The sequence below is a fragment of the Macrotis lagotis genome, chromosome 6 (genome assembly GCF_037893015.1).
Source record: "Macrotis lagotis isolate mMagLag1 chromosome 6, bilby.v1.9.chrom.fasta, whole genome shotgun sequence".
In the NCBI taxonomy this organism is placed as follows: Eukaryota; Metazoa; Chordata; class Mammalia; order Peramelemorphia; family Peramelidae; genus Macrotis; species Macrotis lagotis.
The window spans coordinates 210,883,139-210,896,693 of record NC_133663.1 but is presented as its reverse complement, the minus strand read 5'-3'; the positions used below and the strand labels follow the sequence as shown (position 1 = coordinate 210,896,693).

General features: G+C 33.9%; 1 pseudogene; it reads left to right on the top strand.

Moving 5' to 3' along the window:
• The first annotated feature begins 3,241 nt into the window (after positions 1–3,241).
• On the top strand, positions 3,242–9,841 carry LOC141491998 (small ribosomal subunit protein uS2 pseudogene; annotated as a pseudogene).
• The last annotated feature ends 3,714 nt before the right edge of the window (positions 9,842–13,555 follow it).

The window sequence follows — 13,555 nt, the reverse complement described above, 5'->3', positions numbered from 1 at the left end:
CTTCTTTGGTTTTTTAAAATCCTTTTTGACCTCTTTTAAGAGAATTTTTTTGGATTTGAGGCCCAATTCATAATCTCTATGAGATTTCACATGTTGATATTTTTTCACTGCTTTCCACTTTTGAGATGGCATTTTTATTATCCCTATCAGAATTGTAACTATGTTTAATTCCCTTTTTGGTCTTTTTTTTTTTATCATTTTGATTGTTGAGCTCCTGAAGCATAGGGAGTAGAGTCCCAAGATTTTTGTTCTGAGACTGGTCCCTGACTTATCACTTACATATGGCATTGATTCCAAGGTTGTTCCCTCTTTTAGGGTAGCCCAACTCAGTCACAGCTGTTGTGCCAGCATTCTGTAGACCTGGGCTTTGTTTCCAATCTGAGATTTCGACCCTCACTGCTGGCTTGCAACGTTGGCTTGCTGAGCCATGACCTAGACTGCACTATGGCTAAGAGTCTCTTGCTGCCTTCCAACTCTCCTTCATATGCTGTACTTTTTTACCCAAGTGAGACAGACCTTATAACTTGAGGTGATAATTTGTTTCACTCTTTTTTGGTGGGATATATACCTTCAAAGACTGTGTAGAGGCTTTATTTGAAATTTGTTATGGGGGCAGCCGGGTGGTAAAGTGGATAGAGCACGGGCCCTGTAGTCAGGAGGAATTGAGTTCAAATCTGATCTCAGACACTTAATAATTACCTAACTGTTTGACCTTGGGCTTAACCCCAATGCCTTGTAAAAACTAGTTTACACAGGAAAATCTCCAAAAACTTTCTAGCTTTGCAGTGCCACCCTTGCTTCCATCCTCAGAAATCATCTTTAAAGAAATTAATCAGGAAAAATGCTTTCATATCCTAGAACCAGACAGTAAAATAAAAAATAAAAGAGATCCCAAAATTAAAACTTCCAGGTATATCATAGCCAAATTCTAGAGCTTCCAGGTCAAGGAAAAATACAAGCAGCCAGAAACAAGGAATTTAAATACAATGGGGCTATAGTTAAGATAACACAAGATTTAGCAGCTACTGCATTAAAAGACTGGTGAGCTTAGAATATAATATTCCAGAGGGCATAGAAACTCAAATTACAACCAAGAATTACCTACCAAGAAACTGAATATTATCCTTAGTTAGTGAAGACTTTCAGGCATTCTTGATAAAAAGACCAGAGTTGAATAGAAAATTTGTCTTTCAAATACAAGACTCAAGACAAGCATAAAAATAAAAACAAGAAAGAAAAATATGCTATATCCAAAAAGATTTAAGTATTCTCATTCCTACATTGGAGGATGATACTTGTAACTCAAAAGAACTTTTTCATTATTAGGGAAGATAGGAGAAGTTAACATGGAAAGATTACTTGGGTGGCTATTAACTATGATGGCATGATATCCAAAAATTAAGGGAAAAGGGGAAGGGATTCACTGGGAAGAGGAGAAGTAGAGTGTGGTAAATTATTTCAAATAAAAGATGTACAAAACTATTTCTGCAATGGAGGGAAAGATTAGGGGGAAGACAAAGAACACTTGAAAATTTCTCTCATTAGAATTGTCTCTAAAAGGTAAAAAAGGTAAAATTATGCAAATTTATTTTGGTATAGAAATTTATTTTTCCTTACAGGGGAAATAGCATAAGAGGGGTATAAGAGGAGTGAGCCGGGAGGGAGGCTCATCAAATGGTTCTTGGATTATGGAAGGTGGTAGGCAGAAGCTAAACTATTTTGAGGAGAGATAAAGTGAAGAGAGAGAGAGAGAGAGAGAGAGAGAGAGAGAGAGAGAGAGAGAGAGAGAGAGAGAGAGAGAGAGAGAGAGAGAGAGAGAGAGAGAGAGAGAGAGAGAGAGAGAGAGAGAGAGAGAGAGAGAAGGATAAGCAGGGGGGAATTAGGATGTAAGATGTAAGGAAATAGATAGTAATCTTAGTTGTAAATATGAATAGGATGAACTGACACATAAAATGCAAGCAGATAGCAGAATAGATTGCATGATGATTTAGAGATAAAGCTTGATACCATAAGCAAATAATGGGATCCTGGAATAATTTTTCTGTCAGAATTTTGGATTAGGGAGGAATTTATTGCCAAGTGAGGATAAGAAAACATTATGCAATATAAAAAAGGATAATGTTGTTCACATTAAATTAAAAAGTGTTTGCACAAACAAAGCCAATATGGTCAACATTAGAAAGAGAGAGGTAAATAAACTGGAACATGTGGGGTGGGGGGAATTTGCATCAATTTTCTTCTATAAAGGTCTCATTGCTCAAATATATTAATAACTGAGTAAAATTTATAAGAAATCAAGTCATTCTCCACTTGATACATGGTCAAAATATGTGAATAGATTTAAATAGAAATCAAAGTTATAGACATCTAAAAAGTGTTCTAAATCCTTATTGATTAGAGAAATTCAAATTAAATCAACTCTGAGGTGTCACATTTAGCAGATTGTCTAATATGACAGAAAAGAAAAATGATAAATGGTAGGATTATGAAGAAATTGGGACATTATTGTACTATTGATTGAAATGTGAACTGATCCAGCCATTCAGAAGAATAATTTGATCCAGCAAAAACACTACTAAGTCTATATAGCAAAGATATTGAAAAAGAAACTTAAAGATTTCATATGTGCAAAAACATTTATAGCAGCTTTTTTGTGTTGGCAAAGGATTGAAAATTGTTAGATGATCATAAATTGGAGAATGTTTGAACAAGTTATAGCATATAATTACAATAGAAAACTATTGTCTTATGAAAAGTAATGAGAGAAGTGCTTTCATAAAGACTTGGAAAGACTTACATGAAACAGTGCAAAGTGAAGTGAGAAGAACAAGTAAAAGTAATATTGTATGATGATCAGCTCTGAATAACTTAGCTATTCTCAGTAATACAATGATCTAAGAAAATTCTGAAGGACTTATGATGCAAAATTCTATCCATCCCCACTGTACAGAAATAATTCATGTGAGTGTCAATGCAAATTGAAACATGTTTTTTTTAAACTTTCATTATTTGTAGGTTATTTATGTTATATTTCCCAACATGATCAGTGTGGGAACACATGTTTCATGACTGCATATATATATATATATATATATATATACATATATATATACACATATATATATATATTTAAGATAAAATTGCTGGCCTTGTCAATGGGGGGTTGAGAGGGCAAAAGAAAATTTGTAACTCAAAATTTAAAAGAAAGTAAAAAAAACCTTTTCCTTGTAATTAAAAATCATATTAAATATTATAATAATAAGAACCCAGGGAAGAGCTGGGGGCGGGTTAGGTATAGATTATGCGAACTACACACATGAAGAACTAGAAAATAAGAATGAGATGAAACAAGGAAACAAATAAAGAAAGAAAAAGAAAAAATCTAGAGGATAAATTCTTTCCAAGATGAGGACTGAGAACAGATTCTTAGATTTTGCAAATCAAGGATCATTGGCAACTATGGATAGGTCATTCTCAATTGAATTTATGAAGTCTGAAGCTTAGCCTATAGAACATTTAAAGGAGTGGAGAAAAGTGAATTGGCCAGTGATTGAGGATGGCTTTCTTAAATAAGAACTTATAAAAGGAAGGAGAAAAACCTAGGATGAGAATTGTCAGAATGGTGAAATCAAATAAGAGTGTTTCTTTTCTTTAAACATGGATGATAAATGGGTATGTTTTAAAGCAAAGGTGGGGGGAATAGTAAATAAGGAAAGATTGAATTTAAGAGAAACAATGAGAATGGTTGTAAATGCAAATTGTTGGAGAAGTTTGAAAAGTTACTTGCAGAGGTTTTTGCTTTGCCTTTTGAACAGAGTGATTGAGGAAAGAGAGAAGGAAGTCTGGGTAATGAGAGCTTCTTCTTTGGATAGAAAGGAAAGCTTTACTCATATGGCTTCATTTTCATTGAATTATGAATTATGATCTGACAGCTAAATGACACAGTAGATAGAATGCTAAACATGGAGTCAGGAGGATTCATTTTCCTGAATTCAAATATGGTCTCAGACACTGAGTGACCTTGAGTAAGTCACTTTATCCTGTTTTCCTCAGTTTCCTCATCTCTACATTGAATTGGAGAAAGAAATGATAAATCACTCCAGTATTCTTGCCAAGAAAATCTCAAATACAGTTATGAAGAATCCAACATGATGAAAAATTACTAAAATAACAATATGAAATGAGATCCTCTACTAAGATGGAACAGAAAGTGAAATAACATTAGAGACTTCAGAAAGATGATAAACTTGAATGAATGTCGCTGTTGAGAATGGGTAGTGAATAATTGGGAGGAATAGTTTACTTGTTCCGCTAAGGTCCCAAATGAGATCAGAGAACATAAATTTGTAGTAGACCCAATCATCAAATTTTCATGACTTATTCCAGTTGTGAGTTGTGATTTCATTCGTCACATAAATAGGAGAAAAAAGGAAAAAATGGTGAGAGTAATCTGGGATTGGATCTTCTCAAGGCATGATTGATGGAAGCACAATGGGGGCAATGTAATTGAACGAGGATAATGTAGAATTGATATGGTCAATAGAATGAGCTATAAAAGGTAGGTAATATAGATAGTTTGGGAATGATGGCCCAGGGGGAAAACTGATGTGGAGAGAGAATAGAGTTCATGATGCAGACTAAAACAAAAGGACATAATATATGAGTTTCATGTCAAATGAGTTCATGGAAGTATGTATAATTTTTATTTAATTTCAAAATCAAAGGAATGACCAACTTAATGTGTTGCAGAATTACAGTGGAAGAATAAGTCAGGAGAACAATCTGGATTGAGCTGAGAAGATGAATATTTGATGAAGTATCAGTGTGAATGCTGAAGTCCTTCAGTGTGGTGATAAAAGGATGGTCAGGAGAAAAATACAGTGAGCCTGGAAATAAACTCCTTGAGTAAGGAAGGTGAATATAATGGGTGTCCACAGATAATAAATGTCAGAATCTGGATTCATTAATAAATTTGGAATTTAGAGTAACATGACAGTAAAAGAGCTAATATATTAGAAGGCATTAAGAGTAATGCTTTCTGTGCTACCCAGAAGAGGGCCCAATATGGAATTTTTCAGTTTCTGTCATAACTTTAAAGGGGAATTTTCACAATGTCTGGAGACTTAGATGTCTTGCAGATAAAGCAAGAGGATGTCCTCAAATTCCTCGCTGCAGGGACCCATTTGGGTGGCACCAATTTGGACTTCCAGATGGCATAGTATATCTACAATGCAAGAGTGATGAAATCTATACCATTAATTTGAAGAGAAGTTGGGAAAAGCTTCTGCTGGCAGCTCGTGACATTGCTGTCATTGAAAATCCAGTTGATGTTAGTGTCATCTCAACCAGGAACACTGGCCATAGAGTTGTTCTGAAATTCCTTGCTGTCACTGGCGCTACACCTATTTCTGGAAGCTTCATCTAGTGAACCTTCACTAACCAGATCCAGGCAGTTCTCAAGGAACTTTGCCTCTTAGTGGTCACTGATCCTTGTGCATATCATCAGCCTTTGACTTAAGGCTGATGATAATCAGTATGTTAACTTTCCAGCCATTGCACTGTGCAACACAGACTCCCTACTTTGTTATGTGGACATTGCCATTCCATGTAACAACAAGGGAGCTCACCCAGTGAGTCTGATGTGGTGGATGCTGGTGCGAGAAGTCCTGTGGATGAGGGGTACCATTTCCATTGAACACCCATGGTTGGTCATGCCTGATCTTTACTTCTACAGAGATCTAGAGGAGATTGAAAAGGAAGAGCAGGCTGCAGCTGGGAAGGCAGTGATAAAGGAGGAATTTCAGGGTGAATGGACCACATTTGCCCCAGAATTCATTGCTGCTCAGCCAGAGGTGGCTGGTTAGTCTGAGGGCATACAGTTGCCATCTGTGCCCATTCAGCAGTTCCCTACCAAAGAGTGGAGTGCTCAGATAGATGCTAAGGACTGGTCTGCAGCTCCTACTGCTCAGTCCACTGAATAGATAGGAACTACCACACAGTGATCCTAAGTTTTACACCAATGCTCTAATAGTGTTGGAAAAAAAGCTGATGGAAAATAAACATGGGTATCTTAACAAAAAAAGCATAATGTGTGGGCCTGGAAAAGTGAGAGCTAGTCTGGTTTTTACTTTTACAGTTAGACCAAATCTGCAGTTTTATATCTAATTATGAGTGTGACATTTAAGTAAGATCTTTGATATGCTGGAGAACTTCCAATTATAGCAATCTGATTGATAACAGAATTATCCTATAAGGATGAAATGAAGAAAAACAAGAAGACTTCAAGAAAATATGATCGCTAGCTTCAAGTATTTCCATGTGAAAGAGGGATTAGACTTATTCTGGGACTTATAGAGCAGAATTAGTTGCAGTAGCTGGAAGTTGTGGTAAGAAAGATTTGATGTAAAGACTTCCTGATTAGAAAATAAAAAACATATCTGCCCTCCACCTAATATACACATATTGAAAAACCACATCTTACTCTAGAAATCTTTTTAAAACATTTTTACTTAAAGTATTAAGCTCAAAATTTTATTCTCCCCTTCTCTCCCTCCTAACTCCTTCCCTGAGGTGGTAAACAATAAAATCCAGGTTACACTTGTGCATTTATATAAACATTTCGATGTGTCATTTTGTACAAGAAGATAAAAAAGGGGGAGAAAAAGCAAGCAAGAAAGTGAAAAGCAATATGCTACAATCTGTATTCAATCAATATCAGTTCTGTCTCTGGAGGCAGACAGTACAATTCATTAATTATTTGGGATTATCTCAAATCACTGTATTGCTGAAAAGAGTTAACTTATTCATAGTACTCCACTAGGTGGCCAAGTGGATAGAGACTGGCCTTGGAGTCAGGAGGATGGGAGTTCAAATCCAGTGTCAGATACGTGACACTTAACAACTATGACACCTTGGGCAAGGGTCTTAATCCTGATTGTCTGGCATCCAGGGCCATCTGCAGGCTTCCTGATTCATATCCCACCATTGAACCCAGATGGTTCTGGAGGAGAAAGAAAGACTGGTGAACTTAGCACTGTACCTCCTCACACAAGTCCAATTCACATGAAAGTCATGGCATCACCTTTTGAATAAGGGCAAAATAACATCATCATCATCATCATCATCATCATCAAGCGATATTGCTGTTCCTGTATACAACATACTCCTGGTTATGTTCACTTCACTATGCCTCCATTCATATAAACCTTTCCAGATTTTTCTGCAATCATCCTGTTTGTCATTTCTTGTACAACAATAATATTTAATTACAAAAATAATCTTGTTTCTAAGAGTCTTTAAGCAAAGAATGGGTATATGAGTCTTTGAGTTCACTTTTTTCTCTGAAAATTTGATTCTGAAAGCCATATTTTAATACAGTGTTTTCTCTTGCTGTAGAAAACAATGATTTCTTAATATGGAATGATGTTGTTATGCTGAGAAATTATTTAGGAATTTTAAAATAAGAAAACATCTTTTTACACAGTGATTAAATTAGAAGAAGATTAATAGTAAGTTAGTTTCTTACTGCAGCATTTTTATTTTTTTTTTATTTGGATCCCAGTCATAGATCTAAAGTTGGGAAGGATATCAAAAGTCATCCAGTCCAAGTCTCTCATTTGATATAAAGAAAACAGAGAACTATAAAGATTAAATATATTACTTTAGACTATAGATGGTAACTACCTTACATTTCTAAATCTAAAGCAAATTTAAGTGTTAAGTGGCTTGTCCCAGATCACACAGTAAGAACCTGAGACTGAATTTGAACTCAAATCTTCCTAACTCCTGATACAACATCTGCTATGCCATCTAGCTATTCTATATTATTTTACTGAAAAGGAAAAAAATATGGGATTTGGTATAAAAAATCTGATAGTGATAAAGGACAGGATATAGTCTTCATGAGGCATTCTGGTGCCAGAGTGGAGAGAGTGATGAGCTAGGAGTCAGCAAGAGCTGAGTTTAAATATGGTTTCAGGGGCAGCTAGGTGTCAGTGGATAAAGCACCAGCCCTGGAGTCAGGAGTACCTGTGTTCAAATCCAGTCTCAGACACAATAAATTACCTAGCTGTGTGGCCTTAGGCAAGCCACTTAACCACATTTGCCTTGCAAAAACCTAAAAAAAATATGGTTTCAGACTTTCTAGCTGTGTGATCCTGGGCAAGTCATTTAACCTGTTTGCCTTAGTTTCCACAAAAATAAAATGGGAATATTAATAACACCTACCTCACAGGATTGTTGTGAGTATCAAATGAAATCATGCTTATTATTAGGGCTTTGTAGAGTTCCAGGCATATGGTAGGTACACATAATTACTTATTCCCTCTTTCCCTTGAACACTTAATTCATGGTCCACAGAAGTTGAGACAGAAAAGGGAAGAATGATGTGTAAGAGAGATAGCATGATTTCTTACTGTCAGTTGGGAAACCTAAGCTCAAATCTTAGTTTAGATCACTGTTCTTGTAGTTTTGAGTAAGATATTTGAGCTCTCTGAATCTCTGTTTCCTCACTAAAAAAAACTTATGAGAATTTTAAAGAAAAGGTACCTCTTCTGACTGGGACATTTGGTATCATGCTTAAAAGACATAGCATTTGCTCTTTTTCTTTTTACAAGATAATGGAGTTAGGTGACTTGCCCAAGCTCACACAGCTAGGTAGTTATTAAGTGTCTGAGGTCAGATTTGAACTGATGTCCTCCTGGCTACGGGGCTGGTGCTTTATCCATTGCACCACCCAGCTGCCCTTGCTCTTTGTCTTGAAGGAAGGATAGTATTCCATTGGATAGGACACGTCAACAAATACAACAATCTTAACTAAGCTGTGTATAAATGAAAGAAGTGTTAAGGAAGTAGTCCAATTAGATTGCATGCATAAAGCATGCAAGAGGCAATAGTTGGAGACAAATCTGAAAGGATATATTGGAGTCAGAATTTGTAATAATCCAAAGAATTTTTTTAAATGAGGAAAAGATTTGGTTTTTATAATCAAGAAGAAAGCAGATTTTGAGTAATAGCATATTAATTTCCTATATTAAATGAAACCATCAATAATGCATTAAACAACAAAGATCTTATTTACTAAATTCTAGATATGTTTTAAAAATTTCTATGAAATGATAAAATTGAGAGTTTCAAGGCAAGACCAAAAAATTTAGTTCAAGGGATGAAATATAGGAAGCATCATTCAAAACTCTTATTTCATTTGACTTTAGAAAAATAAATTAATTGAGTGCCTTCAGGGACCAAGGGAATTGTATTTGAAGTGGACATTTTATTAATATTTTGAAATGAAGTAATTTTTTAAACTAGTCAATTATCTGAAAATGGGAACAAGAGTTCCACCTTGACAAGCAGAATGTCTTAAAATAAATACTGGGGGTGTATTGAAACTCATTAGAAATTGCATGGAAAAGATTTCCTATTTCACTTGACAGCTCACTCTAACGCATTAGCAGCTTCCTCCTGGGTGTTGGAATTAATTCTGCCACAAATATATTTAGGGTATTTCAAGTTCCCTCCCCAGTAGGTTCCTCCTCTTCGTTCTTCAAATTATAACTGCTTTTCTATATGTCATGCTGGGTAGAAAAATAAGATATTGAAGGAAAACTGATTACTTGGGATAGCAGAAATAATTCTGTTCAATTTGTTTTGGATTAAGATGCTTCTTTTCTCCACTTAAAAACACCACCACCACCACCACCACTATAAAAAAAAAAAACTAGACTTTTTTTTTTGCCATTGAGAACCTTCATGCTGACAACAAATGTTTTATCCACTGTTATGCATTCTGTTAAGAGTGTGAAATAAAGTTGGACTAATATTGCCACTGTCATTCATCCTCCAAAGACAAATTTATTTTAAGCTACAAAGAATTGCTATTTTTGATATTTTATTTAATTAAAGTGATTAATTCTAATATATTTGAAATGGAATTTTTCCACTGTTGAATTTGCTAGAGCTAAGGATGGACTAAATGGTCTATATCATTTTTGTTGTTGGACTAAATGGTCTCCATTTTAATTTTTGTTGCTGTTGTGATTATCATTTATTCTTTTCCTTGGTTAACTCAGTGTATTGGCACAAATTCTCTTCCGACTAGTATCTTAGTGAAGATAAATGGTATCTTCTGTTTTAAAAAATAAAATAGAAGACAGTTTCAGATTCCTCACACTGAATGGTTCTACTATATACAGTTGTTAAATATAAGTAACCTTTTTCATAGGGGCTGTATTTATGCCACTTTATTAATCTTGTTTTCCTTTTGTCCTACTTTGGTCTATAAAAAAAAGAATGACTATCTTTTGAGAGGAAAATTTATCTACCTAATGAAAGTTAATTATGATTCTCACTTAGAGCTCTGATTCTATACTTTTTCTCCCTTTAAAGATATTTAAGATAGTCATAACTTATGGCTACTACTTTAATAATAATATAATAATAATATAAAACATATATATATATTTAATAATAATATAAAGTGTATAGTATATAACACTGTACTCAATACAAATCTCCTTATTAAAAGATGATAGATATATTTTTCTATTTCACAATTATAAAATTGTTTTATTATTTCTAGGAATATAGTTCAACATTTTGTCATATATATGTACAAAAGTGAATAAGTTATAGACAATCAAACCATAAAAATATTTCTGGAGAAAAGTATTTTATCTGAACAAATTTTGTCCTTCATTGATATTGTCAACTGATACGGTGAGTTGCCCTTTAAGATAAAACTACTTTCAATTCCAAATCCCATATAAATATTGAAAGCAACAAAGGAATTGCATAATCCTAAAATTTTCATTTAGTTTTAAGAGAGGAGTTTGTTTCCCGAAATTCTCAGGTTAATATTACTATTTTCATTAATGGAAGGATTTCTATACAGACTGACCACCTTTTGAGATGAAGAGAAACAAAATCACAAAGTCTTGTGTAGAGAAGTGAGCTAGAAAGGAATCTAGTTTAGAATTAAACAGCATCTTTGTAATAATATGCATTGACTAAATTAGATTGTAGTTCATGAACTATATATATTACAAGTCATATAACTATAGGGATCTGTTACCTCATGTGTAAAATGAATGAATTTGAAGAATTCTTTTCTGAATGAATTTGAACATAATACATGAATTAGTGTTTAATATAATGGACAAGGTCATGTGAAGGACATAACATACTTTCAGGATTAATGGAAATTTCGGGTAATTTTGAAATAAAATAAAAAACATTGAGTTTACCTTCACACTAAAATCTGTTAGAATTTGATATTTAAAAAGCAAATTATTTCTAACATTAAAATTTTGTAATGAAAACCTTTTTTTAAAAAAAATACTTGTCAAATTCCTATGTTCTGTAGAACATTTTTTGGGGGGGGGAAATTATGGACTACATTTTGGTAAAATCTAAAATTCAATGACTTCATACTGATGCATATTTTTAAAACCAAATTCTGAATTAAACATTTCTGTCTCAATAGAAGGAGAGTAAGTTTATTCTCTAGCCTTCTTGAAACACAGCTGACTGGAGGAAACAGTAATTTAATACTTTTCCATTAGATGATATATTTTGAATTCAAAGTTATTTTAAATCCTGAGATCAGGATCCTGATCTTTTTTATTTCCAATTCTGAGATTACCCCCACCCCCATTAAAGAAAATCAGCACCTGCTCTGCTGCTTAAAATCTTGTAGCATTACTTAAACAAGGAGCAGGGGTAGAAACTTCAGGCCCATAGTTTGGTGCTCCCAGAGAAGTTGCAAATGGGACTCAAAATTCAATAAATCTCAAAACCTTTTAGTGATGAATTAATTAAGTGTTGGATGATATATAGTAGGCTAATTTTTAAGCTTATAAATTTGTATGATTTGTCAATGATGCTTTGAATATACAAATAGCCCTTGAAAGATAAAAGGTCCTCCTCCTTCAGTTTCAAACACTGAGAAGGTATTTCATTCACAAAGGGTTTCCTAGGTATTTTATGTCAAAGGCAGAATGCCCTTCTAATTTAGCTTTATGCAAAATATTTTTAATTTTTTTAAAATACATGACATATTCATGAACTTCATAATTTATATAATTTATGATTCTATAAGAGTAAATTGTTATCTATTCTCCTGGATTTATATAACAATAGTTTCTATAGCACTTTCCACTTTACAAAATGCTTCCCCACACCAGAGAAGGAACAGAAATATAATGATTATTATCATGGGAAGTGATCACAAAATATTATTATTCTCATTGAGGAAACTGGAGTTTTCAGGGAGTAAGTTGCTTGCTAAAGGTTACATAGTTATTTTTGGAGTCAAAATATAAAAGAGATCTCCTGGATTTACAACATTTCTTCTCTGTGACTTAACATGATCTTTATCTCTACCCAAAATTTAGCAAATTACTATCAAGGACAAACTTTCTTTTAATCTACTGCATATAATTAAGTCTAAAAAAAAAAGAAAAAGAGTAGTTGCTAAGAAAGATTTCTCCTGGACTAGCTCAGGACTAGGAAATTTCTCTAGTAAGAAAAATGTTCCATTTGGTCATTTTCTCACAAGAAAATGGATGGATGCCAAATGTTGAGTTAATGAGTTCAGGTTTTGTTTCTCTCTGTCTCTCTGTCTCTCTGAATGCCTCTCTCTCTCTCTCTCTCTCTCTCTCTCTCTCTCTCTCTCACACACACACACACACACACAAACACACACACACAGACACACACACATATCTTTTTTATATTGAAAAAAAATAAATGAAAAGTAAATTCAGTAGTTTAATCTATTTATAGCATGAAAATTTAAGATGCTCAATTGGATTTGCTGCTGCCAAGAAAGGACTTCATATTGAAAATTTGAGTGTTTTTCCTAACAAAATAGAAAATCCAGCTTCATATATTTTTTTCTTTTCAGCTCTGCCAGTCTAATTATTATATAGACTGTACAGATTATTTTTCTGCTATAGTTCTGTTTTAAAACCAGCTCCATCTGATATAGAGTGGTATAGATCAGGTTTTCACATCAGTGCAGCAAAGTTTTTATTAAGTTATATTGGTTTGTTGATTTCATTTATTTTGATATTGACAATTATTTATTTCATTCAAAGTAAATGCCTTTACTCATAGTCATTAAAATTACTTATCCCTTCTATGACAAAGACTAGTTCTTTTATTCTTATCTCATTATATATGGGATATTTTGTCCTTTTTTACAGGCACTTATTTTGAAGTTCACATTATTCCCTATAGAGTTCTAAATGCTATATGAAGATATATCCTCTTTCAAGTTATTGTGTATTTTTGATATTTCAAATAATGTATTAAGGTTTCAGGGAGGCTAGGTGGCACAGTGGTTAAAGCACTGGCCCTGGAGTCAGGAGTGCCTGGAGTCAGGAGTGCCTGGGTTCAAATCTGGTCTCACACACTTAGTGATTGCCTAGCTGTGTGGCCTTGGGAAGGCCACTTAGCCCCATTTTCCTTGCAAAAAACCTAAAAAAATAATGTATTAAGGTTTCAATTAAGATACTTTACAAATAAGCTCAAGATAACTATATATCTATGGTAG